The following is a 25,568-nucleotide window of genomic DNA, read 5'->3' as shown; positions in this document are numbered from 1 at the left end:
GCCTGTTGTTCAGCGACACAGAAATGTGACCTTAATTGACTCTCCTCTGGAGTGAGCTTTGTAAATCATTCCTGGCCCAGAGCGCAGTTTGGTGAAATAACATTTGGCTTTGGTCAATCTAGGTAGAGTCGTTTCTTTACAGTGCTCTGGACGGTCCCTTCCAGGTAGCTGAAAAACAGTCTGAAGCGCTAGGACTTTTATTAAACATGAGATCTGTCATATAGCCCATAGCTCAGACAGGCTCGGCAAAGGCAGACAATACTTTCATAACCCTCTGCACCTCCAGAGCCCCACTTGCCCAGGCTCTCGATGTCTTTCCAAACACTGAAGAATTAAACCCCTGTGAGAGAATTAGAGTATTATTCCCAGTTTATAGCTGGGGAAACTGAGGCACAGAGCAGTCAGGTGGGTTGCCTGAGGTCACATGGTAAGAGTGGTGCAGAGCTAGGAATAGGGCTCCTGTCTCCTAGTCCTGCCCTGTACGTTAACAACTAGACTAGACTTCCTCACAGAGGGGAGCGGCGGAGGGAGAGAGAAAGTGGGAAGTAGCGGGAAGGCTGCGTTTCCCGCTTTGCTCTGAGGTGGAGCAGAGAGATGCCCGCAGGGTGTTTGTGACAGGAAGGGCTGCAGCAGGTAAGGCAGTGAACAGATTGTGAGCAGGAAAAGACAGGAGCCAGGTACTACCGCAGGTGTGTGCGTGCATGCGCTCTACTGGGAATGTGCCGTTCGGTTTCACATGCTCTCTCTCCTGCAGGAAGCTATCCTCTGTCACAGCAGCGCTACAGCGGTGCTATCGGTCTTTGCAGTGTATGGTACTTGCAGGCATCTAGGTGCAAAAATTACATTCTCCTGCCCAGGGTGGCGGAGAAAGGAACCGGCCTCCTCCCTCCCCCTCTTCCCAGAGGTCCAGATTCAGGTCCACTGACTCTCAGGGGAATCCTCCGGCTACATGGGGAGGATCAGGCTGGGGCTGTCTGGGCTAGACTCCAGCTCAGCTCTGCTAGAGCCGCTGATGCTCCCGCCCTGGCTGTCACTTGGAGATTCGATGGTGGCCAGGATGCCGCTTAGCATAGCCGCCTAGGGTGTTCTCCAGCCTCCCTCCCTGGCGCTGCGTCCCACTGGCTGCTGGTCACAAGGTGGCTGGCCCTTGAAGGGAAGATGGGCTCAGCCCCACCTGGGACATACTTACCTTGACTCCCCAGGTGGGGGAAATGGGTGCTGTGGCCTCGGAGACGGAGAACGGAGAGGCCTGGGAGGAGAGAGCTAGAGAGAGACGCGTCAGCGGGGCAGAGCAGGGCGGCTGCTGAGGTGCCTCCGAGGCCCCAGGGGAGCAACGCGCCAGCCAGGTAGGGCTGGGAGCGGCCTGCCACAGCCGGGGAAGGCTCCAGGCTGGAGGGCCTGGGGGAGCCTTTATGCCGAGCAGGGAACACGGGGACTGTTGAGGACTCTGCTTGGAGGCGTCTGTGACCCTCAGCCAGGGGCTCGGCCAAAGGACAAGCCTGTGGGGAGTTCATCGACCAGCCTGAGGAGAGGGAGCCAGGGCAGGTGCCTGCAGGGCGGCCTCAGGCCATGAGGGGTGTTCTGGGGGCAGTGACCTGTGAGCAGAGAGAGGGGAGGGACGTTAAGCAGCTTGGGGCTTCCTCTCCTGTGTTCCTGCCCCAGCCCCTTCCCTGCGCGGTGTCCCCACGAGCGATGGCTCCCATCAGTCACTGTCAGGAGACAGTCACCTTCTCTCCGGTCAGCGTGTGCTCGGGGGGGTGAGGCCTGGTCTCTGAGTGGCGGTGTAACGCCCAGGGGCTGAACCATGGGGCTGGCGGCGGGGAGGACGTGGGTGAGAAATGAGCGTGGTGCAGTTGATTTATTTCACCTGCGACATTCACACACACTGCGGCTCCCGCATGGAAAGCGGTGTTGCGGGGCGAGAGCTCTTTGGGATCTGAGCAGGTCGTTACATCGAGCTCAAGCGGAGATGGGTCAGCACTGAAACCATTTTTCCAAAACCTCCAACTCCAGCGGGTTTTGGCTTGGTACAACACAACCCAGCCCACAAGGCTCCTTCAAATCCGCCCCTTTGGGTTCGTCTCTGTGGGTAGCTCACAGTGTGCTGTGCTGTGCATTATAGCAAATACGGGCTTTTGGTTCCCTGGCGCAGTGTAGAAAACCTGTTCTTCCTGGTCTCCAGAAGCCCTTCGCGGACATGTGCATACGCTGCCTGTCCACGTTCACACAGACCCGCGTGCTAGAGCAGAGGAAAATACGGCGCTTTGCTTTCATTCTCCAGGATTCATCGGGTTAAAGTTTTATTGCAAGGAGAAATGACATGTGGCAAGAATGGAACAAGCTCCTCTGTGAATGAGTGACATTCACTTAACCAGACAAGGTTTTTGTATGATACCAGGGGCCGTACATTAGCAGATATAATGTGTAGGCTCCTGAGGAGAGGTTAAGGGCTGGGAGCACAGCTTCCTTTGAGCTGGCTCTGCGACTCCATGTCATCTGTCCCTGTCCTTAATCAAGTTATCATATCAACCAACGCCTCCCGGGCCCCGTCACTCTTTTCAATGAGAAAAATTTGCAGACAAATTTCTAGCAGCAGGAAGTTGGAGCTCTCCTGCCTGGCTGGATGAAAAGTACCTGTAACCTCTGCATGGCCTCCCCGCTCTCTCCCGCTGAGAGATCGCTTCAAGTTAGCACCATGCTGCTTCCCTTATTTGATTACGCCTCTCATGCCTTCATCTGTGTAGGCATGTCCATTCACTAACCCTACCCGTGGTTTCCTGCTAAGCACTAACTCTCAGAGTTAGCCTTTTGTTCGACCCTGCTGATGGCAAATGGGACATTACAGATCTATGAGAAGTGCTCAGATTAGTGTGAGAGCTTGGTAACTGAATTGCTCAGAGTCTCTTCCCTATGTTTCGTAACAAGGGCTATTGATTTTTAACCAGAACTTCCTAAAATTCAATGGCACAGTGAGAATGGCAGGAAAAAAACGACTCGGCTACATAGCTTGTTATTTATTATGCTTGATGATGTCATTCCTCTTATACTCGTATGCAATTTGGTTTCTTTGGCTGTTTTAGCAATTAAGAAATAGTAACAGTAATTTATTATTATAATCTAGCCATTTCTGGTCAGCATACAGCATGCAGGCACATTCCCCCTCCCCAGTTTACAAGTGCTTGTACTGACAGTTCTGCATGCATATGTCTGCTGCATTTTGGAGGTTTCGATGGTAATTTTTCTTAACGACATTGTCACTCACTTTAAAAGAAGTGACTGAATGCTAACCCTGACCCTTTCTGTCCCCAGGCAGGTAGGTGTGGAGCACTCTCAAGTCCTACTGAGATTTTGGGGGCCTGACTCAGTGCTACAAGAGTCAACAGAGTTTTTCCATTGTTCTGCAAAGGGTTTGGGGTCAGGTCTTTAGTCCTCAAGTCAAGAGATACTGAAGTCTGCAGTCTTTACTCCAACTGAATTTCAGGCAAACTCGCGTGGGATTCATGAGTGAGTCAAATCTTCAGGACTTGGCCCTTTCATTTATAATTCACCTTTTAGAATTTCATATATTTATTAATTACTAAAAAAGAAATCCAGGTAAGAAGTGGTTTGGCCAGAGCAAGATGCCCTTTTCACGTAGCTGGGTTTTGAAAGGGATGGTGCTGGGGTCAGCTTCGTACATTAATTAATAGTCCTGGGGGTTTGTTAGAAATGGGTCTGGAGAGAAAAAAACATCCCAAGCGCAGGTTATTCCTGCGAGTCAGGAAATGGGATCCGAAGCTGGATATTGATTTGTGAGCTTCCAAAGAGGGGGAACAAATTGTCTCCCTGCTTCTTAGCTTTTTATTGAGAGAAGGGCTCTCGGTGCCAGTTCCCACAAAGCCTTTAAAGGCTGCGAGGAGGGGCTGGAGGGGGGAGAGGCTGCAGCTTTTTGTTTGTGTAATAAAGGCATCGGCCGTATTGTGTGCTGGAATCTCAACAGTTAAAGATCCCTCGGCACAAAGAGCTTTCAGCTGTAATCTGAAAATAAATTTAATTTTGCGGATTCCTTGGCACCAGGCGACAAAAGCTCAGGTATGGAGCCTCGGCGGGGGATGACCTTTCGGAGCCGCAAGCAAACGCGCAGCGAGCCGTCAGCACAAAGGGGCCCCGGAGCCGGCCGGACCAATGACTCTGCCTGCCACAGCTACCTGCTGCTCCACTACAATGGAGCCTGAGTCCCCAGGCCTGCCTTCCCCAAGGATGAAAAAGGGCCTCAGATAATAACAAGGCAGGCCTTGTTCCACAGGGCTTGGGGTGGCCATTTCATCTGCCATGAATAAGAGATGTGCCCCCCAAAAGCCTAAACATTTTGGAACTGCTTTTGACTGATTGCTTCCCCCCTTCAGGGTGAGTAACACCGCCTGAGCAGAACTAACTGATTAGAGCCACTCGGAAGGGAACCGAGTGCCCCTGACGACAGAGCTAATAACCAGCCCTGCAAATGGAGGGAGAGAGAGAGATGCCAAAGCCGAGGGCTCATTAACAGGGACCTTGAGAAGGGAAAGAGGGACACGCTGCTCGGCCACGCTGGAGACTGCTGTGGTGGACGGATTCCTTATCCAAGTGGGGAGATGGGAGGAAACCGCTTGGGCCACCCCAGCCAAACTGCTTGTGTTGGGAGACTCCAACTCCTGCCTTCCCAGGAACTTCTCCCATTGCCCAACCACGGGGCAGGAATGGTGTCTAAGAGTTAGAACAGGAGCCTGGGTGCCAGGACGCCCAGGGTCCGTTCCCAGCTCTGCCACGGACCAGGCAGAATCGCTTATCCTGCCTTCTGCCGCAGATGCCCCATCTGTAAAATGGGCGTAGCAATCCTTAGCTCGGCAGGATGCTGTGAGGGGTCGCTAAGGCAACACGCTCCAAGATCCTCCGGTAGAAGGTGTTATCTGTAGGGCCACGAGCTAAATCAGATTTAAAAGAGGTGGAGCCACGTACAGATAATCCAGAACAGTACATAAAAATCATGAGACGGGCTCCCCCGAAATCATGAGGTTGGCTCAAAAATAATCCCTGGTGGGTCTCTCTTTCCTTGCTGGAGTCACTTGCCAGCTTTTCTCCACCACCACGAGGGCTGGAAACTTACTTTTTCTTCTCCGCATGGATGCAGCTGTGTGTTCTGTGTGGGGTGCATGCCCTGCACACCAAAGCCAGAGCTTTGCCTAGCAGTCCCGTAGGTGCGTTGCTCACGGCCGGTGGCCATTGCCCCCTCCTCTGGCTGTATAAGGGTGGCACCACCCTGACCCCCTCCGTTCCTTCTCCCCGCCTGGGGCCTAGGGTCAGAGCTCTGTGTGGTGTCTTCTCCCACGCTGCTTTCTGGGGTTCTGAGAACTCTCTCCTGGCCATGGCAGGAGTGTACCTGGGGTTCGTTAACGTTAGCTGAGTGTTAGAGTTGTTGGCTGCCCTGTGTGATGCCCTCACCAGGGCCTCAGCATTGTCCGTCGTATGGGGGGCCATCCCCAATGGTGACCCCCACAGGAGGTGCGTGTTGTGCTTGGCGAGGGGCACATTACAGAGTGAGGCCCCATCGACCACTCACGCACCCAGGGGACCCCGGTGGAGAGAGACGTGCAGTTGAAGTGGCACTTTCCGGCGCTTTGGCACCGAGGCCCTGGTCTGTTCAGCGGTCGCCTTCGGACCCAGCGAGTGATGCCGCGCTGTGTTCAGGCTCTGGCGTTTCCCCCAAAAGGGGTTGTTCGTCCCCCTCTGGTGTGGCCAGGAAAAGGTCACATAAAACGCGCCGGGTCCCTTCCAGGGTTTGAGGAGACTCCTCCCCCTCTTCCAAGAGGCTTGCTGACCGACACCAGCGTGGGATGGAGCAGGTCCGTCCAGCACTCCCCAGGACCGCGCCGAGAGCAGCAAGGGCCCATATCACGGGCTCTGGCTCCAGCTATGGAGCCTCCATCCCGGCCAGCACCAATGACGTCAGCACCTGTGTCCATGCCACGGCAAAGCAGCTGACATCAGCCCGGCTTTGCCGCTCAATGCCGGACTCTCCGCTGGCTCGGGAGTTCTCCTGCACTACGGTGTCTACTGGCTCGTCCTCCCTGGCGCCCTTAGCACCTCCTGGCTGTGTCACAGAGCCACTGGGTCTGTCGGCACCGCAGCTCGCGCTGCCTGGGCCACAGACTGTGGAGCCCGAGGCCGGGCCCAGCACCGAAGGCTCTCCCTACCCAGGGACATCCCATCACTTTCCTGGTGGCAGATCCCATCATCCAGCTCGATACCAGCCTCGGTGCCAATGCCTCCCCAGCCCCAGCTGTCTCATTCAGCGACACCAGTGCTGACTCCCCGCTCCTTTTCAGCACCACACCTGCCGTCTGACTGGGCTTCAGATGGGTCCGCACAGCTGTTTGTCCTGTCAGGGCTGGCTCCCCTCATGTTACCGCAGACCTCTGGGATGCCTCCAGGTCCAGGTTGGGGGCCCCCCCCCTTTGCTGGATAGGCACCAGAGAGAACCCTCAGATCACTATTGGTACCGAGATCGGCATTGGTCCTGCAGTGGGGACAGAGGCTCTTGGCCTGGGGCTCCTGGCCACCAGTGGCTTGTCTATAAGCCCAATGGCCTCCTTGGAATCCCTGGGACGCTCCTCGGTCCCGCTCTTCGACCTGATCCAGGGTAAGGTCCCTGGTCCCGACGGGGCTCCCATGACTGCTGAGTCGGTTCCCTCTGGTCTCTTCCAACTGGATCCTATGGCACAAGAACAGGATCCATCACTGATGCAGCAAATTGCCTCCTGGTCCTTCCTGAATGATTCTGCCATGCTGGAATCTTCCTCTCCCGTGGGGCCCGAGGACTTTGAGGCGTATCAGGGCCTTTTGAGGTGTATGACTCCCTTGGGCATCCTGGCGGAATTCCTCCCGGAGAATATGCACGAGCTCCTGGATATTCTCTAACCATCCGCTCCAGGGAGAGCAGCCCTGCCGACGAATGAGGCTTTCTTGGAGCCTGCAAGGGCTCTCTGGAATACCCCAGCTTCGTTGCCCTTTATGGCAAAGCGTTCGGAGAAACGATACTTTGTTCCCACACAAGGGCTTGAAGGTTTCTATTCCTACCTGGCCCCTAAGTCCCTGGTGGTGACTGCAGCAAACGACTGGGCTTGGCAGGGAAGGTGTAAATCTGCACCCACTGACGGAGAGTCCAAGAGGACGGACCGGACGGGGGAGACGTTTTATACTTCTTCCCTGCAGACACACACCGGGAGCCAGCAAATGTGACTTTGTTAATTGGGCAGCCAGGTCTAAGTTCACGGACAAGTTGCCAGCGGCCTCCAGGGAAGAATTCAAGGTGTTCAGTGCAGCTGGCTGTTTGGCCGTGGCCATGGAGTGGCCGTGGCAGATGTGCTGGCCGTAACCATGGCCTCGTGGCTACAGAACTCAGGCATTGCGTCTGACACGCAGCAGGCCACAGAGGCGGGGCTTTGTCTTCAGACGAGACAATGAAAATGTGTGCCCGTTTAACGACTCTGGAGCTACTCCGTATGCTTTGGTGTACGTACCCTGATCGTGAGGAGACGCCGCTAATAGCAATCAGCAGCCACGGCAGTCCGTTTTTTGGAGAGTCCTCCCTTCCTGTGTGGCCACAGGGCTACGGCAGGAAGAGCCATGGATCCCAGAGGAGGCGGCCCTCCGGTTCTGAGGGTAGCCAGCTGCACCCCTGCCCCGGGCATCTAGCACGCATCCAATCTGACTTGTGTCCAGGACAGGAGTGGGAGCTGCTCCTTCCCCGTCCCCCTTGTTTGGGGACAGGCTGGCCCACTTTTACCGTGGTTGTGCCTTGATTACAACAGACACCTGGGCTCTGAGTACTGTCGGGTTGGGTTATGCCACACAGTTCCTTTCTGCCCCCTGCTCCACTTCCCTACCCTGTCCCTCTTCAGGGACCCCTCTGGCAAGACACTGCTCCTGGAGCTGGGTCAGTCTCCACCGGCTCTGTGCTGTAGAGGAGATCCCCTGCAGCATTGGGGACAGGGATTCTCCTCCCAGTGTTTTCTGCTTCCCAGGGAGGGATGAGAGCTATCCTCGACCTCCGTGATCTCAACAAATACGTCAGATACGTGAGTTCTGGACAGTCACCCTGGCAGCTATCCTCCCGGCATTAAACCACAATGCCTGGTTCACTGCCCTGCACCTTCCTCACGCTTATTTCCATGTAGCAATTCTCCTGAGCCAGCGGAGGGTTCTCTGGTTTGTCATGGCAAACCAGCACTGCCAGTAACCTGTGCTGCCTTTGGCCTGTCTTCCACCCCCAGGCCTTTACCAGAAGTATGGGTGGGGTGACAGCATACCTCAGGTAGAGGGGAAGGAGGAATGCATCTCTTCCCGTAGCTGGATGACTCGTTACGGAGAGGCAAGTCCAGAGAGGACATTCTCTATCGTGTCCAGGTCACACGATGTCCGCTCGATCGTCTGGGTCCCATCCTGAACAGTGGGGTGTCGACACTGGTTCCAGCTCAAAGAATCGATTCACTGGGGCCCTGACAGACTCCACGAGTTTCAGAGCGTTTCTGCTGGCGGAGCGAGTGCAGGAGATTTGCCGCCTATGTCTGAAGCTGCAGTCTCAGCCACAGCCCAAGTATGCCTGAGGCTGCTGGGCCATAGGGCTGTGTGCACATGTGTGGTCCAATGTGCCAGGCTGCACCTTCATCCTCCTCAAATGCAGATGCATTCTGACTATCATATGCACCATCATCCCTTGGACAGACCGGTCCGTCTTCCTCCGCCGATCCTGGTGGAAGGACAATGTGTGCCAGGGTCTTCCTTTCGCTCAATCTCCACTGACCAGAACTATTGTCACCGGTGCCTCCTCAATAGGGTAAGGAGTGCATCTGGAGTCACTGACGGTTCAAGACCTGTGGCTGGAACAGGAAGCGTCTCTGCCTATCAGTGTCCTGGAACTTCTTGCCATGTGCGATGCTTGTCAGACCTTTCGAGATCAGATCAGGGGCTCAGCGGTTCTCACGCTCACAAACAATGCCAGTGTAATTGTATGCAATGTACTGTGTAATTGTGCAATGTATTATGTGAACAGGCAGTGGAGAGCATACGCCAGTGTGTGCTTTGTCCGGTTCTGGCAGTTTGGCATCAGGGAAAACATTACCCACATGGCCCGTCACTTGCCTGGGATCCACCATTACCTGGTGGAACACCTCAGCAGGATTCTCTCCCAGAATCGTGAGTGGTCTCTGAAGCCCAGAGGCCCGTCTTTACAGTTTTGGGCATCCCAACAATCAACCTGTTTGTCACAAGAGACCACAAGAAAGGCTGGCTGTTTTGTTCCCAAGGGTGTCTCAGCCAGGACTCCCTGACTGACGCTTTTCACTCGTGCTGGGACTCGGCACTCCTGCATGTCTTTCCTCCAATCCTGATCACCAGCAGGCCATTCTCAAACTGAAATCGGACCACGTCAGGCTCATTTTCATCACTCCAGTGTGGCTGAGACAATGTTGGTTCTCCAGCTGCCTCACGTTATGAATCCAGCCTCCTGTATCCCTTCCTCTTCACCCCGACCTCCGGACGAAGCCTCAGGGTCAGGTTTCACATCCAGCAATCAGTTCCCTGCGTCTCACAGCATGGATGCATCGTGGTTAGATGAGGAAGAGGAAGATGTTTGGAGGTGGGCTGGCAGGTCTTGCTTAACAGAAAGGATCCCTCCCCCAAAGTGACCTATTTGGCCAAGAGGAAGTGGTTCTCGATGTGGTTGTTAGCCCGGCAACTGCAACCAACATGGGCTTGTATCCAGGACATCTTGGAGTTCTTGTTTACATCTCCAGTCTTCTGGCTTTGCACTTAATCAGTTAAGAATCCACCTGGCTGTGATTTTGGCATTTCATCTGCCTGTTCTTGAGCGGTCAGTATTTTCAAACCCCTGGCAGTGCGGTTCTTGAAAGGAGTCACTCATTTTCACCAGCCGGTTGAAGAGCTGGTGTTTTAGCAGCTCCTATGGGCCTTCCATTCAAGCCGCTGGCAACTTCTTCTTTCTCCCTTCTGTGACAGACAATTGCCTTTCTTGTGGTGCTGAAGTCTGCAAGGAGAGTGTGTGAGCTTCAGGCTTTGATGGTGGAGCCTCCTTACATGCAGTTTTCCAAAGACAAGGTGACCATGCAGCTGCGCCCCAAGTTTTTAATCTAAGCTGGTTTCCCAGTTTCATTTATTTATCTAGCAATGTTCTTCCCTCGGAGCCATTCAACCACACAAGGGCAGCACACTTCGGATGTCAGGCAATGTCTAGCGTTTATCTGGACAGAGACAAGCGTTTCTGTTCCTCACCACGTGTTTGTTTCATACGTGGACCGAATGAAAGGTCAACGCAGGCTCTTCCCAGACACTCTCCAGGTGGATATCTTCCTGTGTCATGACAGCATACAAAGCCGCCCAGTCTGTGCCTCCTCAGGTGCTATGAGATCATCCCACTCGAGCTCGGGCAACGTCAACGGCATTTCTAAATGGCATTCCCACACTGGACATTCGCAGGGTGGCCGCTTGGTCCTCGGTGCGTACGTTTTTAAACCAGCCTGCCACTACAGCTGTGTCCAGATCAGATGCAAACTTTGGGACGGGAATCCTGCTGTCCTCCTTTAAATAGACTCCGAGTTGCCCACATGGCTGCGTCTGGTCGAAGAAGAAAACGGGCTCCCTACCTACCTACCGGTTTCTGGTGTTCTGTGGGGGGTCAGGCAGCCGTATATTCCACGACTCGCCCTCCGTCCCCCCGCAAAGGAGTCTGCACTAGCGACGTTGGGTGCAAAGGAACGGAGGGTGTCAGGGTTGTGCTACCCTAGTGCAGCCAGGCGAGGGGCTACGGAGGCCCCTGTGGGTACTGTCGGACAAAGCTCTCCAGCTGTGGTGTGCGGGGTGGGTACACCCACATAGCATTCATGTCTGCATCACTTGTCGAACAGCAATGGTCAGAGGTCGGTAACTGTTTCTTCTGGGAAGGGGGGAGTGGAGAGTCTCATGTAATCACAGGCCTCCAGGAACTGGAGCTTTAAGAAAAACACCAGCTATCACATGATATCCCATGATCAAATGGGCTGCCAGCCTTACAGGAGAAGAGACACACGTAGGACACACACATTGAAGAAGGGATATAAACTCTCCTTCCTCGGGGCAGCCACCAAGCTCTGCCTGTCAGGAAGTGGGGGGGACCCCTCCTAGAGGCTGGTTACTCCATAGCCGCCCCGTAGGGCCCCTTGCGCCTCCTGATGAAGCGGCTGCTGCTGGAGGCAGAATCCTGGGCTAGTGGGGCTTCTGCACGGAGTCTAGAGAGACCCAACACTGCCCCAGCTGCACCTCTCTCGGTGGGGCTGCAGGAACCTGGGCTCGCTGGAAATCCCCTGCCATGGGGTGCGGAAGTGTGGGGTTTGTCTGCCGTGGGGGAGCAGGGCGTACAACCCTCCTACTCTCGGGGCATTCCAAAATCCCACAGGTCTTCGCAAAGCGCCAAGCACTGTGCCATTCATGAGCGGCCCCGTGTAGTAGCTAGGTCTGTGATGAGAACAGGCTGCGGCCCTGCACGCCCCTCGCCAGACCTCCCATCCCGACAGGGTCCGGGAGTCCCTTCTCGAGTGACTCAGACAGTGACACTGACTTAAAGCTCCTGGATTGTCTGACATTCATTTCTGGCTGCATCCCCTGAGAGAGTATCATGGCCAGTATCAATGGGCAACGTGACTTTCCTACACCTGATGGCCAGTGTCTCCATTAGAGCCATGCAAATCTCCCAAGTCTACCCTTCCTGGGGTCACGCAAACACGTCCTGCGCTCTCTGCCAGCTTTGGGCTGATGCTCCCCCCAGCTGGAGTTTTGCTTTGAGCCTCAAGTACAAACAATCCCAAAAGCTCAGGGTCAGCTGGCAGTGTGGGTCAAAGCACCAGGCCGCTCTAGACATGGGGTGGGCTGGTGCAGGGTGTCTGGGACCCTGAAAGAATCCCTGCCGCTCTGTGGCTTTCTCCTGGCTGTGCTGGGTTTCTAGACTCTGGTGTAGATGCCTAGTGTAGGGACAATTGGTGCTCACACAGATGATCTGCGCTAGTGCAGCTCCCCCGCCCGCAGTGGTAGCTAAAAACCCAGCGTCAGCAAGTCCATAAAACACATCTTCCACTCTCTCCATGCCACGCCTGCCGGCTGGCACCAAAACCAAGCAGAGACTGGGTTACCAGCCGGCCCAGCACAGCGAAAGCATCCCCTCCCTCCCCAGACCTGGCAGTTGGTGTCGGAGCGGCGAGTCTGGGGAGCTGCCAGCAGCAGCAGGAGTGTGGTGGGGGGCAGAGAAGCTCTGGACCAGAGGGCAGGTCTGTCTGGGTCGCTTTGTGCATGGCGGCCAGGCATCCCCTGTCCAGCTTCACTGGAAGGATTTATCAAGGGCTGGGTCAGAATACCGAGTTTGTAATGAAACGTGAATTTCACCCTGGCCGTGGAACATTTTGTGCTGCACTTTTCTTTCTCTAAGCACCAGGGAAGTCTGCAGGCAGCCAGAGACGTACATACGAAGGCTGCTTCTCATTAGCAAACCTTGGGCATGGGCCCTATCTCTGAGCAAAAGTCCCAGCTCCAAGCACCCCCAAAATACAGAGGGGCTTTGGCTCCAGGTCTGGCCATTGTGGATCTGCCCCATGCTTGTTAAAAGGCATTTTTAGCTGTGCAGTAGGGTTGCCTCTGGCTCTCTGGACTCTACTTTTGTTCAGGGGGGAATCCTAATTTTTTACCCTAATCTGCCTGTGCTTTATGGAGATGTTTGCTGCCTGTTGCCCTGCATTCCTTTTCCCTTTTCATTCTTCTCGCAGGGCGAAAAAGTGGCTTTTTCTGGACTCAGGTCACTGCACTTTAGCAAACAAGCTCACTGCGAAGTTATGAGCAGCATTTCCTCCTCTGCTGGTGCTGTTATGAATGGACCCTTCAGCTGCATTCCTTCCTATTGTCCCAAGGAGATCATTGGCGGCACAAATGAAACAAGGGTCTAACGAATTCTTCACCTATTCAGCTGGAGCCCAGAGGCAGAACGTTCTCTCTGTGCTGGCCTGAAGTGCTGAGGTTGCTATATTCAGTCTGGGGAAGCTGGAAGGCCTCAGGAAGGGCGACCCTCGATTGTAGGCACTCTGGGGTTGAAATTGCAAGCAACATCTGCGGTTGTATCCTGTATATGCAAATGCAGGTTTAGGTGCTGTCAGATACAGCTATGAAACCGCTGCCACTGGACTCTTCCCCTGGAGAACCTTGCGGAGCCGGAGTCTGACAGGAGAGCAGGAAACCAGCTGGCATCTCGGTGGTTGTGAGGAATAGTGACCGATCGCTGGAGTTTTCCTGAATAAACCAGCTCAGGAAGCGTGAAACTCCCACCCAGGGTGAGCGCAGGGAACTCAGCAGAGGTCTGGGGGTGCAGCCCATTCCATGGAGCAGACTGGGGGGATTCAGTCACCCTGGGGCTGCTCTCCTAGACTGTAATGGTGAGTCGTAAAACGTCCCATTCTCTTGGAGTGGGGCGCTGGAAATAAAATGGCAGCTTTTTGTGTCCTGGAGTCCCCAGGAATGATCTAGACGTCGTGGTCTCCCGGCTCCTTCCACACCACGAGCTACAGGGCTGGCCACCAAAGGCATCCCTCCGTCCACCCAGCTCTGGCACTGACCCATCCAGGCCTGGTTGCCACGTCTCCCTTCCCTCCTCCTCCAAGTCATGCTCAAAGCTCCCTTCTCCGAGCGGGCGAGAACCCCGCATCCTCCCCCGCCGAGGAAGCAAACAAAGTCCTGGCACAGGACTCCTGGCTCTAATCAGACAGCCTCTCCACTGCCCTGCTCAGCCCATGTGGCCTCCCGCAGCACCCACCCACCACCCACTGTGTCAGGACCTGGCCAGCTACGGGCCACGTTGTGCCTGGCTCTGCGCAGGCAGGGGAGAGCTCCTCCGCGCTTGCAGGCCTCCACGGGGCCTAGCCCCGGGCGGGACGTGTGCAAAGCAGGATTGGCCGGTTTGTCCCTAGCTGGCCAGCTCCGAGAGTCCTGGACTGCGGCCCAAGGAGGAGTGATGGGGAGCGAAGGGGGGAGAAGGCTGCGGCTGATCACTAGGGAGCTCTGCCTCTTGGGACATTGAAAACCAGGCTGGGATGTGGTCTGGGGCACAATCCTGCTGTGGCTCCAGGCAGTGGACTGGAGGGCTCAGGACCCCCCTCGATTCTCTGGGCAAGATACAAGCTGGACCCTGGCTGCCAAGCAGGAATTGTGAGCTCCCGCCGCCTCTTCGCCGTGCGCTAGCCAGAGCCCAGGACTCAGCAGATCCTCCCACGCGCTGCTGCAGGTGGCTTACAAGCCTGAGACATCTTGTGTTGCTTTGCCAAGCCTTCCGTCGTGGCTGCCAAGTGCTCCGTGGGCCGGGGCGGCCGTGTCAGCTTTCCCTGTTAGGTGCCTCACGGGGCCTCTGGATCTCCATGCAGCAACTTCCAGCTGGAGCCCAGGGGACAGGCCCCAAGTGTCTCACACTGGGCACCTGCAAACAGGGGCAGAACGCACGCACTGGAGGCCTGGCCAGCGCATGCAGAAATGAGCCTCTTAGTGACCTGGCCACACATCCCTCCGCCTGATGCTGGACTGATCTGGGCAATACGCCCGAGGAGAGGCACCCTGAGTCGTATGCCGCAGGATGTGGAGGGTGGCAGAGCCGCGTGGAGGGGAACGCACCGAGCCCTGCCAGAACCGGGCGTCACAGGGAACAAACCCCCGCCTTGATAAGTGAGAACAGGAGAGAGCTGCCAGCAGGGCCGGGCAGGGTGATGGGTCCAGTCCCACAAACAGGCAGGCCCTGCAGTGACTCCCATGCTGAGAGCATTGCCCTCAGCAGGACGTGGCAAGGAGCAGCTCTCCTCGTGGGCGGGATCGTTTGCGGGTCAAGGCCAGGGCCACGTTTAGAGTCAGTGGGCCTGACTCGCCTTCTCTCACCCCCGTGTCGATCCAGAGCAGCCCCGGTGGGGAAAAGCTGGTGTCAGGGAAGAATCAGCTGCCCACTCCCTCCCGCTCGCTGAGCTTCGGTCACTTGTCTTTAAATCCTCTTCTCTCTGCAGCTTGCGGAGAGACACGGAGCAGCTACCCTCCCTGGCCCAGCAGGATGGGGACTGAAGAACGCCGCTGGAGCGCTGCCCGCGAGGGGAAGTCTGCTGCCGTCCAGGGTGTATCAGAGCGAGGCGGCTGCTGGAGCTGAGAGTCCAGGGCAGTGAAGGTACCAGCGGGTAACCCGAACCCTGACCGAAAAGTCCAGTAATATTCAGTGGAGGTGAAGCACCCAGGGGTCTAGTGATGTAACTGGAACGGGTAAGGGAGGGTGATATTCTTCATCTGGGCTCTTTAACCACCCCGCAGGACTCGGTAGTAGGGACAGTCCATGAACAAGCAGCTCCTTGCATTCCTCGGCGAGGTGGTTAATGGGTGGTTACTCACTTGTCAGTGTCGAGGTCCATACGCCTAAGTCCTGCTTGGACTGCATCCCGGGCCGTTTGCCCTGCTCCAGATGTTCATTGGGGTGGAGACGCTGGTTGGCTTTAAGATTAAATTTCTTCATAATAACGCACTGGCTGGGCCTCACAGGCCGGGAGCTGGCCTGATGGACTGGCCAAAATGACTAGAAATAATGTTAGAATCGTTTTCTTAGTCCACATGCAGCATGGTCCAGGTAAAGAGTGACTAAATGTCCCTGTCTCCCTTCCACGGGCACCGCACAGCCAGTGCAGGGCAGCACTGCCCGGACCAAATGGGAGATGGCGCCAGGCACCGACCGACGCCATGCCCGCAAAGACACGTACGGTGGCCCTATTGCCAGGCAGAGTCCCGTGGCAGGCCGTGGCGCTCTGTCTGTGTGAGAGCAAGGCTGGGGGGTTCCTCTCCTTCTCCACGCCAGGAGAGTTCTAGTCCCCCCGGGTAAAACCACGCAAAGCAGACAGAGTGTTGGCAAGAATCCCAGCCACTCCCATCACACCGTTCATGCCAAGGCTGTGAGTTATTTGCGTGGCATCGGCAGTGTGCTGGGACCCCCATCCCCTCGCCGTGGGGCAGTGCCCGAGTTCATGCTGCCCTCTAACTAGAGCTGATTCCCCTCCGCCCAGGGAAATGGGGGAGGGGGTGATCTGACCCTTGAGTTTCAGCTTTGTAATGCTGGGTTATTAGTAAGGTAATAATTGTAGTGCATAGAAATAGGGTCATATCCCTTTAAATAGGAGGTGAGCCCTCTAGGGGTGCCCACTGTGTTTTAGATGCCCCCAGGCAGAGCAGCAGTGCGGATGTAGCTAGGACCTGCCTGTCTGCGTATAGTCAGTGAACATGGTTATCTGGGACCCTGCCCTGCCTGTGTGATTTCTGCATATTATTGTGTTGTGTTACGAGACAAAGGCAGGAAAAGCAAAGTGCCCCTGTGAATGGAAGACTCGCATTTTGAGTTCCCAGCCCAGAGCGCCCCACAAATGTGCTTTCAGAGGCAGTGTCTTTAGAAGAGATCTGGAGAGCGATGAGCATGGATCGCCCTCAAGGCAGGTGTCCCAGTGGAGCCGGGTCACCTGGAGCAAATGCCCTGGTGGCTGGGTGGGGGAGAGCCAGGTTGTTCGTTTATTTTAAATTCAAATAACTTCACACCCAAATCACACTTCAAATAAACGACCCTTCGCTCCAAAACGACATGAGTTCGAGCCTTGCTGCAGGATTTAAGGCTTTTGTCTCTAACCCAGCAACCCAGGTGGTCACACGATCAGCAAACCAGTAACAATCACAGACATTACAATTTTCTGTGTCAGTGCCGTAAACAAACCGTGGGCCGCGGGCAGGGAGAGCCCAGAGCATGGGCAGCCGGACTAGAAAAAGAAGACAAACAAGACTTTGTCCCAAGTTTTAGACTAGGCCTCAGGCATCACCAGGGCTAAATATGCTGCTTCCTTCCTTGTGCTCAATGTTCAAATGAAGAAACTCCTACTACCTTGGCTTAGTAGAGCTGAGCAGACTGTAACAGGCCCAAACAAGGGCCTGCTTGAGCTCCTCTGTACGTTACTTTAGCTAGCAAGCAATAGAAGGGCTGCCACTCACTGCGTGAGGTTGGATTTCCCTGCAGGCGTTCACGGCGGTGGTAACATTTAGAATTCATCCAGAAGATGCAGGGAGCTGGGAGATCGCTCACAGCAGGGTTTGAGGTCCAGAGGGAGATTTTTATCTTCAAACTCTTTATTTATCAATGTCAACTATTATATGTCAGCCCTGCAGAACCACACTGATAAGCTCATTCTGACGACGGGAAAGGAAGGACAGCTGATATGGTGATCTTTGTAGCAGACTGTACAGTTTGTGAGAAAAGGGGAAACGAGGAAAAAACATTAACTCAAAACATCCAGTTTGCAGCCATCCACACCTCTAGATCCAGTCCCTGGACCACAACGCCCATGCCCACGGAGCCTGGAAATCAGCGAGTTCCCCATAGCCACAAATCCTGCTGGAGGGGAAAAGCCACCACTATAAACGGACAGCCAAAGCATGAGGGATTTGTAAATAGTTTCCCAGTGATGTAATCCCAGAAAGAGAACTAAAGAAACAAAGCGACAAATTAATTCCCACAAAGAAGAAATACATTTGTGATCTGTGCAAATGACCTAGTTTAATTAAACATTTTTTGGTGGGAGGAGGCTTAAAAGGTTCTTCTGTGCGTGTCTCTGAGTGCTGAGACATTTGGGGCAAGGGACACTTACCAGATGAAACTGGAGAGTAGCTGGATTTTGAAATGATACATAGGATTTCTATAGCCTCCTATCCCTATCAACGTGTGTTACATTTGATCCCCTCTTCGAGAGGTGAAACGATACCTACTGACCCCTAGCTACCCTGTGTGCCCCAGGATATGGCTCAGTGGTGGTTGGTTGGTTGTTTTTGTATATTGCCTTTTCCCCACCTACAAAGAGACCCTGAGTATTTATGACTGCAAAGCTCTGGGCTGCTTCACCTCGCCGAGGGCTTGGGAGGCTTACTTCATAGCTAGGTGAAATTCCCTCTGTGCAGACAGCCAGCGCTAGTCCTCTGTACCATAAGCCCTGTTTAGAGGGCAAGGTCTGAGACTAACCAGTGGGGTGATGGGCTCCAGAGATGAACCAGACAGGCCTCAAGCCCCGGATCTGAAGATCCCTGAAATATAGGGAACTTTGGATTCACATCCCTGTGCGGAACCACAGTTAGGAACTTGGGCCCAGATCATTTAAACTCTTTTGGCCCCACGCGCATTAGCCAGCAGTGCCAAGACAGAGTCCGTTCCGGCCACAGAGGAGACACAGCTGGGCTGTGAACATGGATAGCCGCCTGGATGGCAGGGCCCACGCAGCCGCGTGAGTCTAGCGTGTAGACGCTTTGTGGGGCTGGGTTCAGGGCGCCCAGCCTTCTGAACAGGTGTGTTTAATCTCATGTCAGTGGAACAAGGCAAAGATGCCAATGGCGCTCTCAAAGCGCTAACGCCCCATCACTCACTTAGCTGCCTGACTTTCTAAGACCCAGCAGCTCTGCAGGAGAAATCGCCTTTGAACTCACTGCTCGCTAGATGCCTCGGAAGCTTCACAGGGAGTTTTGTTTATGATTCTTGCAGCCTTATTATTACTTTGACGCTGGCTGAACAAACACAATGGAGTCCAGTGTGCGGGGGAGCAGAGCCGGCAGCGGAGTGTATATTCATTACGCTACTGAAAAGCCAGGCAGTAACATAGTGCGGGTGCGATGTTCAGCTATCCAAATAGCTCATCCACCTCCCTTAGCGCGCACTAACAACGCCACGAGTTGTAGGGCCTGTGGAATAACAGCGGTGCCCACAGTCACCCCACACTCGCTGACCTGAGAAAGGAGCCATGGCCAAGAGGTGGGCCTGGGCCAGTGTCGGGTTGTTCCTTGCAGCGCATTTCCTGGGGCTTGGCCCAGCCAAGACTGGCACTTCTGCCACTTGCCTCTGAAGACGACTCTGCAACTCTCACTTACAGCAAGTTGTTCCTGACGCCGTCTAAAAATCGTCTCATGTTTTCAACCCATCATGGGGATCCTGTAGCAAGTACAAACTGTAGTGGTCATGCCCCCGTGTCAGACAACAAACCCTCTCTCCTTCCTCGGTGCTGACACCCTCCAGATCTGTGCAGCCGGCTGCCACAGCCCCTGCACACCCGTGTGGCTCCCACACATCTTCCTCATGCGTGGATCCTTCCCTCCCACTGGTTATTTCGGTTGCTCCTGTCTTGCTGCCCCCTTCTGTGTCTCAGTATCTTTCTGGACACGATGCCCCAGGGGCTGCTCTGGGGGCCAGGTTTGATGGCACCCAAAGTCCTAGACAGGCGGGCTATGTCCCCTCCCAGCCCTTGCATGCAGCCCAGTGTCTCACCTGGCTTGTCAAACCTATTTGGAAATAAAGCACTTAGCAGGAAAACTCCGAGGAGGTGAGGGCCCAAGTCTTGCTCTGTTTCAGGTGGGTGCAGGTGGATACAGGGCGCCCCCAGAGAGAGGAATCCTGCCTAGAAGGAAGGCGTGCAGCTATGGACTTCTGGCCAGAAGGGGATGCCAGGACCCCGCTGGCTGGTGTGCTGTGGTAGGAAGAATGCACTGGCCAGGGTGCAGGCTGCTCCTGCCGGGATCCGTTCCCACCTACTCCCAGTGAATTAAGTAGCAAATCTCCCACTGCCTCAGTGGGAGCAGGAGCAGGTCCCCGTTGCTCACAGCCGCATCGTGAGCTGCCCTGACCCGTGCCGGGTGCACGGACACCACTGCTCCCCTTCTCCTCCCCAGGGCAATCTCTGTTTAGGGGCTGCCCTAGTGTAGCAGCGGGGAGCGTGCCCCGCGGAGTTTCCCTGGCCAAGCCCACGGTGTGATTTAGTGATGTGGAAAGGCAGAGGGACTGTGAAAAGTGAGGCGTGGTCAGCAGTCCCTGTGCGCCCTGGATGCCCATCGGCAATACAGAGAGCTGCTGGGGCTGTCCACAGGCAGTGGGGGCTGCCCACAGGCGGGGGGGGGGAGGGAGGGTTCAGAGCCAACGACACAGCAAGCCGCACCCATGCCAGGCTCAGGCTGCCCAGAGTCCTGCTCCTTTCAGCTCCCTGCAGCGCCTGGCTTCCGCTGGGCCCCGCTAGCAGCTGAGCACAGCAGGGAAACAGACAAACTCCAGGCTGTCCACAGGCATAAACAGCTGCTTGGAGCCTGATCAGAAACATCAGCCCCGGCGGTTCAATGGCCAGCCCCCGACTTCCGGACACAGTGAAGGCTGGCAGGAGGCGCAGGGCCTGAACTGCTTCCCTCTCAGGGCCGTAAAGCAGCAGTAACGCCACAGGCGGCAATGGGGTTACGCGGCTGTGCGCGAGAGGAGACCCAGACCTCACTGCGTCACAGCGTGCAGCGGCCTTTCCAGCACAGGGTGCGTGTCGCAGGAGCTCAGCTGGAATCCAAAGGGCTCGTCCCGGTGCCCGGCCCGGATTTATTGCTGGTGCCGCTGTAGCCCATGTGCCGCTGCGTGGGCTCTGCGCCCATGAACAATTCCTGCTCTGCAAACACCCTCGCTCCGGGTCACTCGGTTCAGGTGGCTGAGCTGCAGCTGGGAGGTTAGAGGGATCGTCCGCGTGAGTTAGCCAGAGAGAGTCGAGGGCTAAATTCTGCACTGTGGCAAATGGCTTCAGCTCCGTTGACTTCAGCAGCGTTTTCCCTGTTTCCACCAGCAGAACTTTTGGCTCCCTTCCTCCTGCCGTCAGAACCCCACACTGGACTCTGGCCCGTCTTACAGCAGGGGGAAGCGGTGTTGATCAGGATTCACAACCTTTAAGGCTGATGGGGACCACCACCTGAAGACTCCTGCTGTGGTACTTAACGTCGCCTGCTGCTATATTGCGGGACACCGGCAACCTGCCCACACCAGCAGCCTATATCCTTGCAGGCATTGCTCCTCCTGACGCATGCCAGGCAGAGTCGAGCACACCCGGCAATGCACAGATCCAGGAGAGCCGTTACACGATAGAACACCAACATCGAGTCGCCTGAAGTCATGACAGGTTTCTTGCCACCATTAAACCCCACACGCTGTCATCCAGACAGAAAGGGCTCAGTTATGGCAAGCAAGAATTCTGACCCTGTAGCCCGTGTGCTCTGTCTGCCACCAGCTGATCACCTACCAGCTGGTGCAGAGATAGCCCCGGGCTGATGGCATGGCCTTCATCAATGCCGCACGGGAGTTGGCTGGGCTAGAGGCGCAGTGATCCAGGGGAGCCACGTCGCTGGAACAACTGCCACTGCGGCAGAGAGCCTCAAAATATGAGGCAATTGTGATGCCAGCTGCGTGAGTGCGAATGCTCTTCCTGTGCTCTGGCGGAGTGCAATGACTGGGCAAGCCTGTGTGCACAGATGTAGCGGGCAGCAGTGGGGACAGGACAAGATGAACTCTGCTCAAAGGGGCGCTCTTACCCCTTGCATTGATGGGCCGGGCCAGACACCCGTGGCAGGGCCGAGGTGGCTGGCTGAATGGAGGCTGTTTTAAGCAGGACTTTCTGCTCGTCAGTGTGCAGCTTGGTCGGAGAGGAATGGCAGGGGTGGCAGCAGGCAACGTGGGGCCCCAGCTTTGGAGGCAGAAGAAATGCCAAGGAGAGGCCTGAGCTTCTCCCGACCCCTGTGTGCTCTGCAGCATGGGGCCGGCAGGGCAGCCTGGGGCTGGCCCATTGCACAGGGCAGTGCGAGGTATCGACTCTTCTCCCAAAAGCCCTAACTGCTCGTGAGCCCAGAGGCTGCCCCCCTCCTGCATCCTCTCCGGGCAGGACCCCGCGGGGATATTGCAGCTGTCAGGCTGCAGGCTGGAACTGCCGGGGCTGTCGGGGGCCAGTCGTCCCCGTCGCCCCCCAGCACTGGGTATCTGCAGAGCCTGAATCTTGCCCTGTATAGGGCACATTACACGGCACTTCTGCTGTCTGCCTTTTGTGTGCCAGGCCCCCGGTGAGTCTCCTCCCTGCCGGCAGCGTCCAGGAGGCTGAGGGAGCACGCTCTCTCTTTGGGGCAAGGATGCTCTCTGGGGCTCCCGAGACGGGTGCCAGCTGCGAGGCGCACGTGTCTGCGTGTGGCGCTCGAGAAGGAGCTGGGAGGGAGGGGGGCCTGCGTTGGAGCCAGGCTCCCCCGGGCCTGCTGCAGGCTCGCCCCACCTGCGCAGTACGCGTCACTGCCCCGAGGGAGCTGTCACTTAGCCCCCCTGGGTAGCCTCCGTGTAATTCCTGGTGCGCCCTCTCTGAGGGAGCAGGCCTGGCCGTGCGCCGCGGGGCCCGGACCCAGAGCTCCCACAGGCCTTTTCCAGCTCTCGCGGCTGGGTGAATGGCTGGGCTGAGCTGGCTCAGGGGACCGCTGACAGCCCCAGCCCTGGAGCCCCGGGTGGTGCAGAGAGACAGAATAAGCCCCGGGTCCCCACCCCCCTTCCTCAGCTTGGCCTCCAGTCCCGGGCCCGCCAAGGAGCCTGTTCCCATCTGCCCCGAGCGGCCACAGTGGGGCCTGTCAGCCTTGTAGGCTTGGCCTCCGGACCCCCAGCCATAAACGGATCCAGCAGCTCCCCTGACTCCACTTACTCCAGCTGTAGAGGAAAACCCGTAAAACCCCTACAGGCCCCGAGTGCTGCCGCTGGCCCCGGGGCCCCGGCGGGCTGGGGGTGGTCGCCGACGGGGAGATGTGCGCCAAGGACCGGCGGGGAGGCTCTTGTTTGTGCTGCACGTAGCGGCGTGCCGGCCGGGCGGCGTGCACACTGCTCTGCCCGGGTGGCGCACAGCTGGGGTCTGCGGGCAGCCGTGCACCCACGCGATGGCCCGGGCCGGTTCTCACCAGCCAGAGTCCCAGTGTTCCCCAGGGCACGCGGACACTGCCTCCTCCAGGACCAAGCGGTGGGCCCCATAGCGTGCAGGGCCCAGGGGGGCTGGGGGAGCTGGGGGGAGCATGGCAATGTCTCGATGCTGCTGCCACCCAGCGGGAGAGGGCAGAAAGTGCAGGTGGAGCCCCCCAGTGCAGTCAGCCCTCAGCCAACACCCTGCCCGTGCCTGGCGTTTTCTGTTTCCTTCTGTTTTGCCTGAGCGAGGGCAGGCAGCAGGGTTAGGCCCGTTCCTAGGTTTGCAGGGGGTCCGTTTCCAACTGAGGGGGGCATTGCTTTCTACAGCCAAAATGATGCGAGGTTGGGCAAGGAGCAGAAAGCCTCTTGGAAGCCCGGGGGCTGTTTTCACTTTGCTTTCTCCCCTTTGCTTCGGCGGCCCGGGGCAGGGCCAGGAGTCGGCATGGTTTATAGCTCCCTGCTGTTTGCTCAGCTGTTATTTTACTTCAAATGTCACCTGACTGCAGCTCTAAAACAGTCGTCATCGGCTCTTCGCCTTTTCACCCACCGGTGATTTGATTAATCAAAGGCCCCTCTGCCTTATGGCCCACCATTCCCCGGGTCCCCGGCTGGAGACGCACGAGCGGAGAGGCTGCCCTTCAACTCCTTTTAGCCAGGAACAATTTGCATCGAGTCCCCCCGTTTTTACTCAGCATCAGCCCAGAAAGTAAGGCAGAGGATGATTAGTGAACAATGTTAATGTGAGACAGGTGGTCCTTGCTCATTCAGATTCATTACAGTGACAGCTCTTGTCTGGGAGGGCAGTAAAGATGGAGATGGGATGATAGATTCTTTACTTCTCTCCATTATGAAGTCGGTTTGGGAATGTAATAAAAAATAATGCAACTCTTAATGGAGAGAAAAGCACTTCCCTTTCAAAATGGTGACACCTTGCTTTCTAGAGATCTCTGGTCTGCTGTAATACACGTTTTAATCCCCAACATCAGCATGGCGGCCCCTCCGGAGCTGGCCTGGCGCACTGATCTCACCTCTTGAGCAGAGAAGTCAAACGGGAGCTGCTGTGTGTGGAGAGGATGACAGCAGGCAAGGCAGAGGGTGAGAGGTGGGTGGAGAGCACAGCAACTCCTGAGTAGCTTTCAAAACGTGCGGGCCCAGATCCCCAGCCCCCAGGAGGCTGTTTGTGCTGCTAGCCCCCTTAAACTGGCAGCCAGCTGGGGAGTCTCCTGGCATCGGGCAATCCCTGGGGTGACAGAGGTGGCATAGTCCGCTCACAGTCCCTGGCCTAGGGGACTTGCTGGAAGAGGGAAGAGGGGTGGGCATGGCTCAAGCATGCACAGCCCTTGATCCTGGCTTGTTGCAACCGCATGGCAGGCTGCCCTGAGTTCGAGTAGGCCTGAAGCTGCTCTACATTGTGCAGCCGCAGGGAGCAGGGGGATGCAAGGGCTGGGTAAAGCAGCTTTGCCCTAGATCCTGTGCCTGGCACAGTTCAGCGGGAGCTGAGAAATGTGTTGGGGCAAAACCTCAGGCTTGGACTGGGGTTTGCCTTGCTGTGCGGCAGACACCGGGTGACCTGCTCTGCGGCAGGGGAGAGGCTCACCTCGTTTTCCTCTGCTCCCCACCGTGCACCCCTGTGGGTGCTGCCCGCCAGGGACGGCTGCGGGTCTTGCTCTGTGCGGCTGGTCCTGGGCAGCGGCACTGGATGTAAAGCAGCACTGTTGCTGTGTTCTCTGCGGGCCAGGATAACTCCCAAGCACCCAGCTCCTCTGACGTGCCACCCGTCCTTGCGGGGAAGGAGCTTGTCCCCAGGGCAGCTCAGAGTTCATGCCCTCCCCCACTCCCAGCAGTTCTGCTGAGCTGGCGTTACCCGCAGTAAACCCAGGCTGCACACCCTGCCTCCCTGGCTGTCCTTCAGACACAGCATCTCCGGCTCTAAGCTTTCCCTCCTCTCAGCCGCTCTGAAACCCCCTGTGTAAACATCCTGCGGATAAGTCTCTCTCTGCTGCAGCCTCTGACAGATCGCCTGATAAACTTTAACGGGGAGAGTCCCACCCTTCTGGGAACATGGGGTCAGGGGGAGGGCGGGGAGGGATTTTTAAAGTCACAGGCTCCAATATCTCCCAGGTGGGCGGGAGTTGGGAATCCCAAAATTCAAAAGGCATTCAAGCAGGCGGCTTGGAAGCTCAGCACTTTGGCCATCCCCCTCCGGCCCAGGGCCAGGGTGTGGTGCAGCTGTGGGGCGCGCAGCCAGGCCTGTCTCACTCAGGAAGGAAGGCAATGTGGTGCTGCTGCAATATTGACCAGCCCGCTGCCACCCCCACACAGCTGTTGCCGGCTCCGAGGTCTTTCCCCTGGGCATGCAGAGTGAGCAACTTCTCTGTGTGTCTGCAGTAGCCCTGGGCTGGAAAGGGTTGGCATCCACAGGCTCTGCGGGCTACGGGTCCAAGCTTTAGGGCTGGCTGGTCACAGAGAGAGCATCCTGCCTGGCTCTGACTCTTCCCGGCTTTGCAGAGATCTCAGCTGGGCTCTGATTTGGCCCGTTCTGCTGATGTGGGCCAGCTGATCCCATCTGCCCTTCCCAGTGGGGCTGAGTTCAGCCCTGTCTCTCGCCACAGGTGGGCTGCAGCGAGCGGGCTGAGAGACCAATGCCCAGCCCCCCGCAGCGCAATCCGCCAGCGGCGCAGGGAGAGGTCTCCCAAGGGCCTGCACGCTGGGGCTGGAG

At 56.5% G+C, this 25,568-nt stretch overlaps 1 long non-coding RNA gene across 1 annotated transcript; it reads right to left on the bottom strand.

Moving 5' to 3' along the window:
• Positions 1-20,555: 20,555 nt before the first annotated feature.
• On the bottom strand, positions 20,556-25,215 carry LOC137149334 (uncharacterized). Its single transcript, XR_010918749.1, has 2 exons — positions 24,447-25,215; positions 20,556-23,907 (listed from the first exon to the last, which is right to left on the bottom strand). It is a non-coding gene; the product is annotated as an uncharacterized lncRNA (long non-coding RNA).
• Positions 25,216-25,568: the final 353 nt, after the last annotated feature.

This window comes from Emydura macquarii, unplaced genomic scaffold (assembly GCF_026122565.2).
Source record: "Emydura macquarii macquarii isolate MOO-44397 ecotype Brisbane River unplaced genomic scaffold, CSIRO-AGI_Emac_v2 contig_729, whole genome shotgun sequence".
Classification (NCBI taxonomy): domain Eukaryota; kingdom Metazoa; phylum Chordata; order Testudines; family Chelidae; genus Emydura; species Emydura macquarii.
This window is presented reverse-complemented; position numbering and strand designations above follow the sequence as displayed.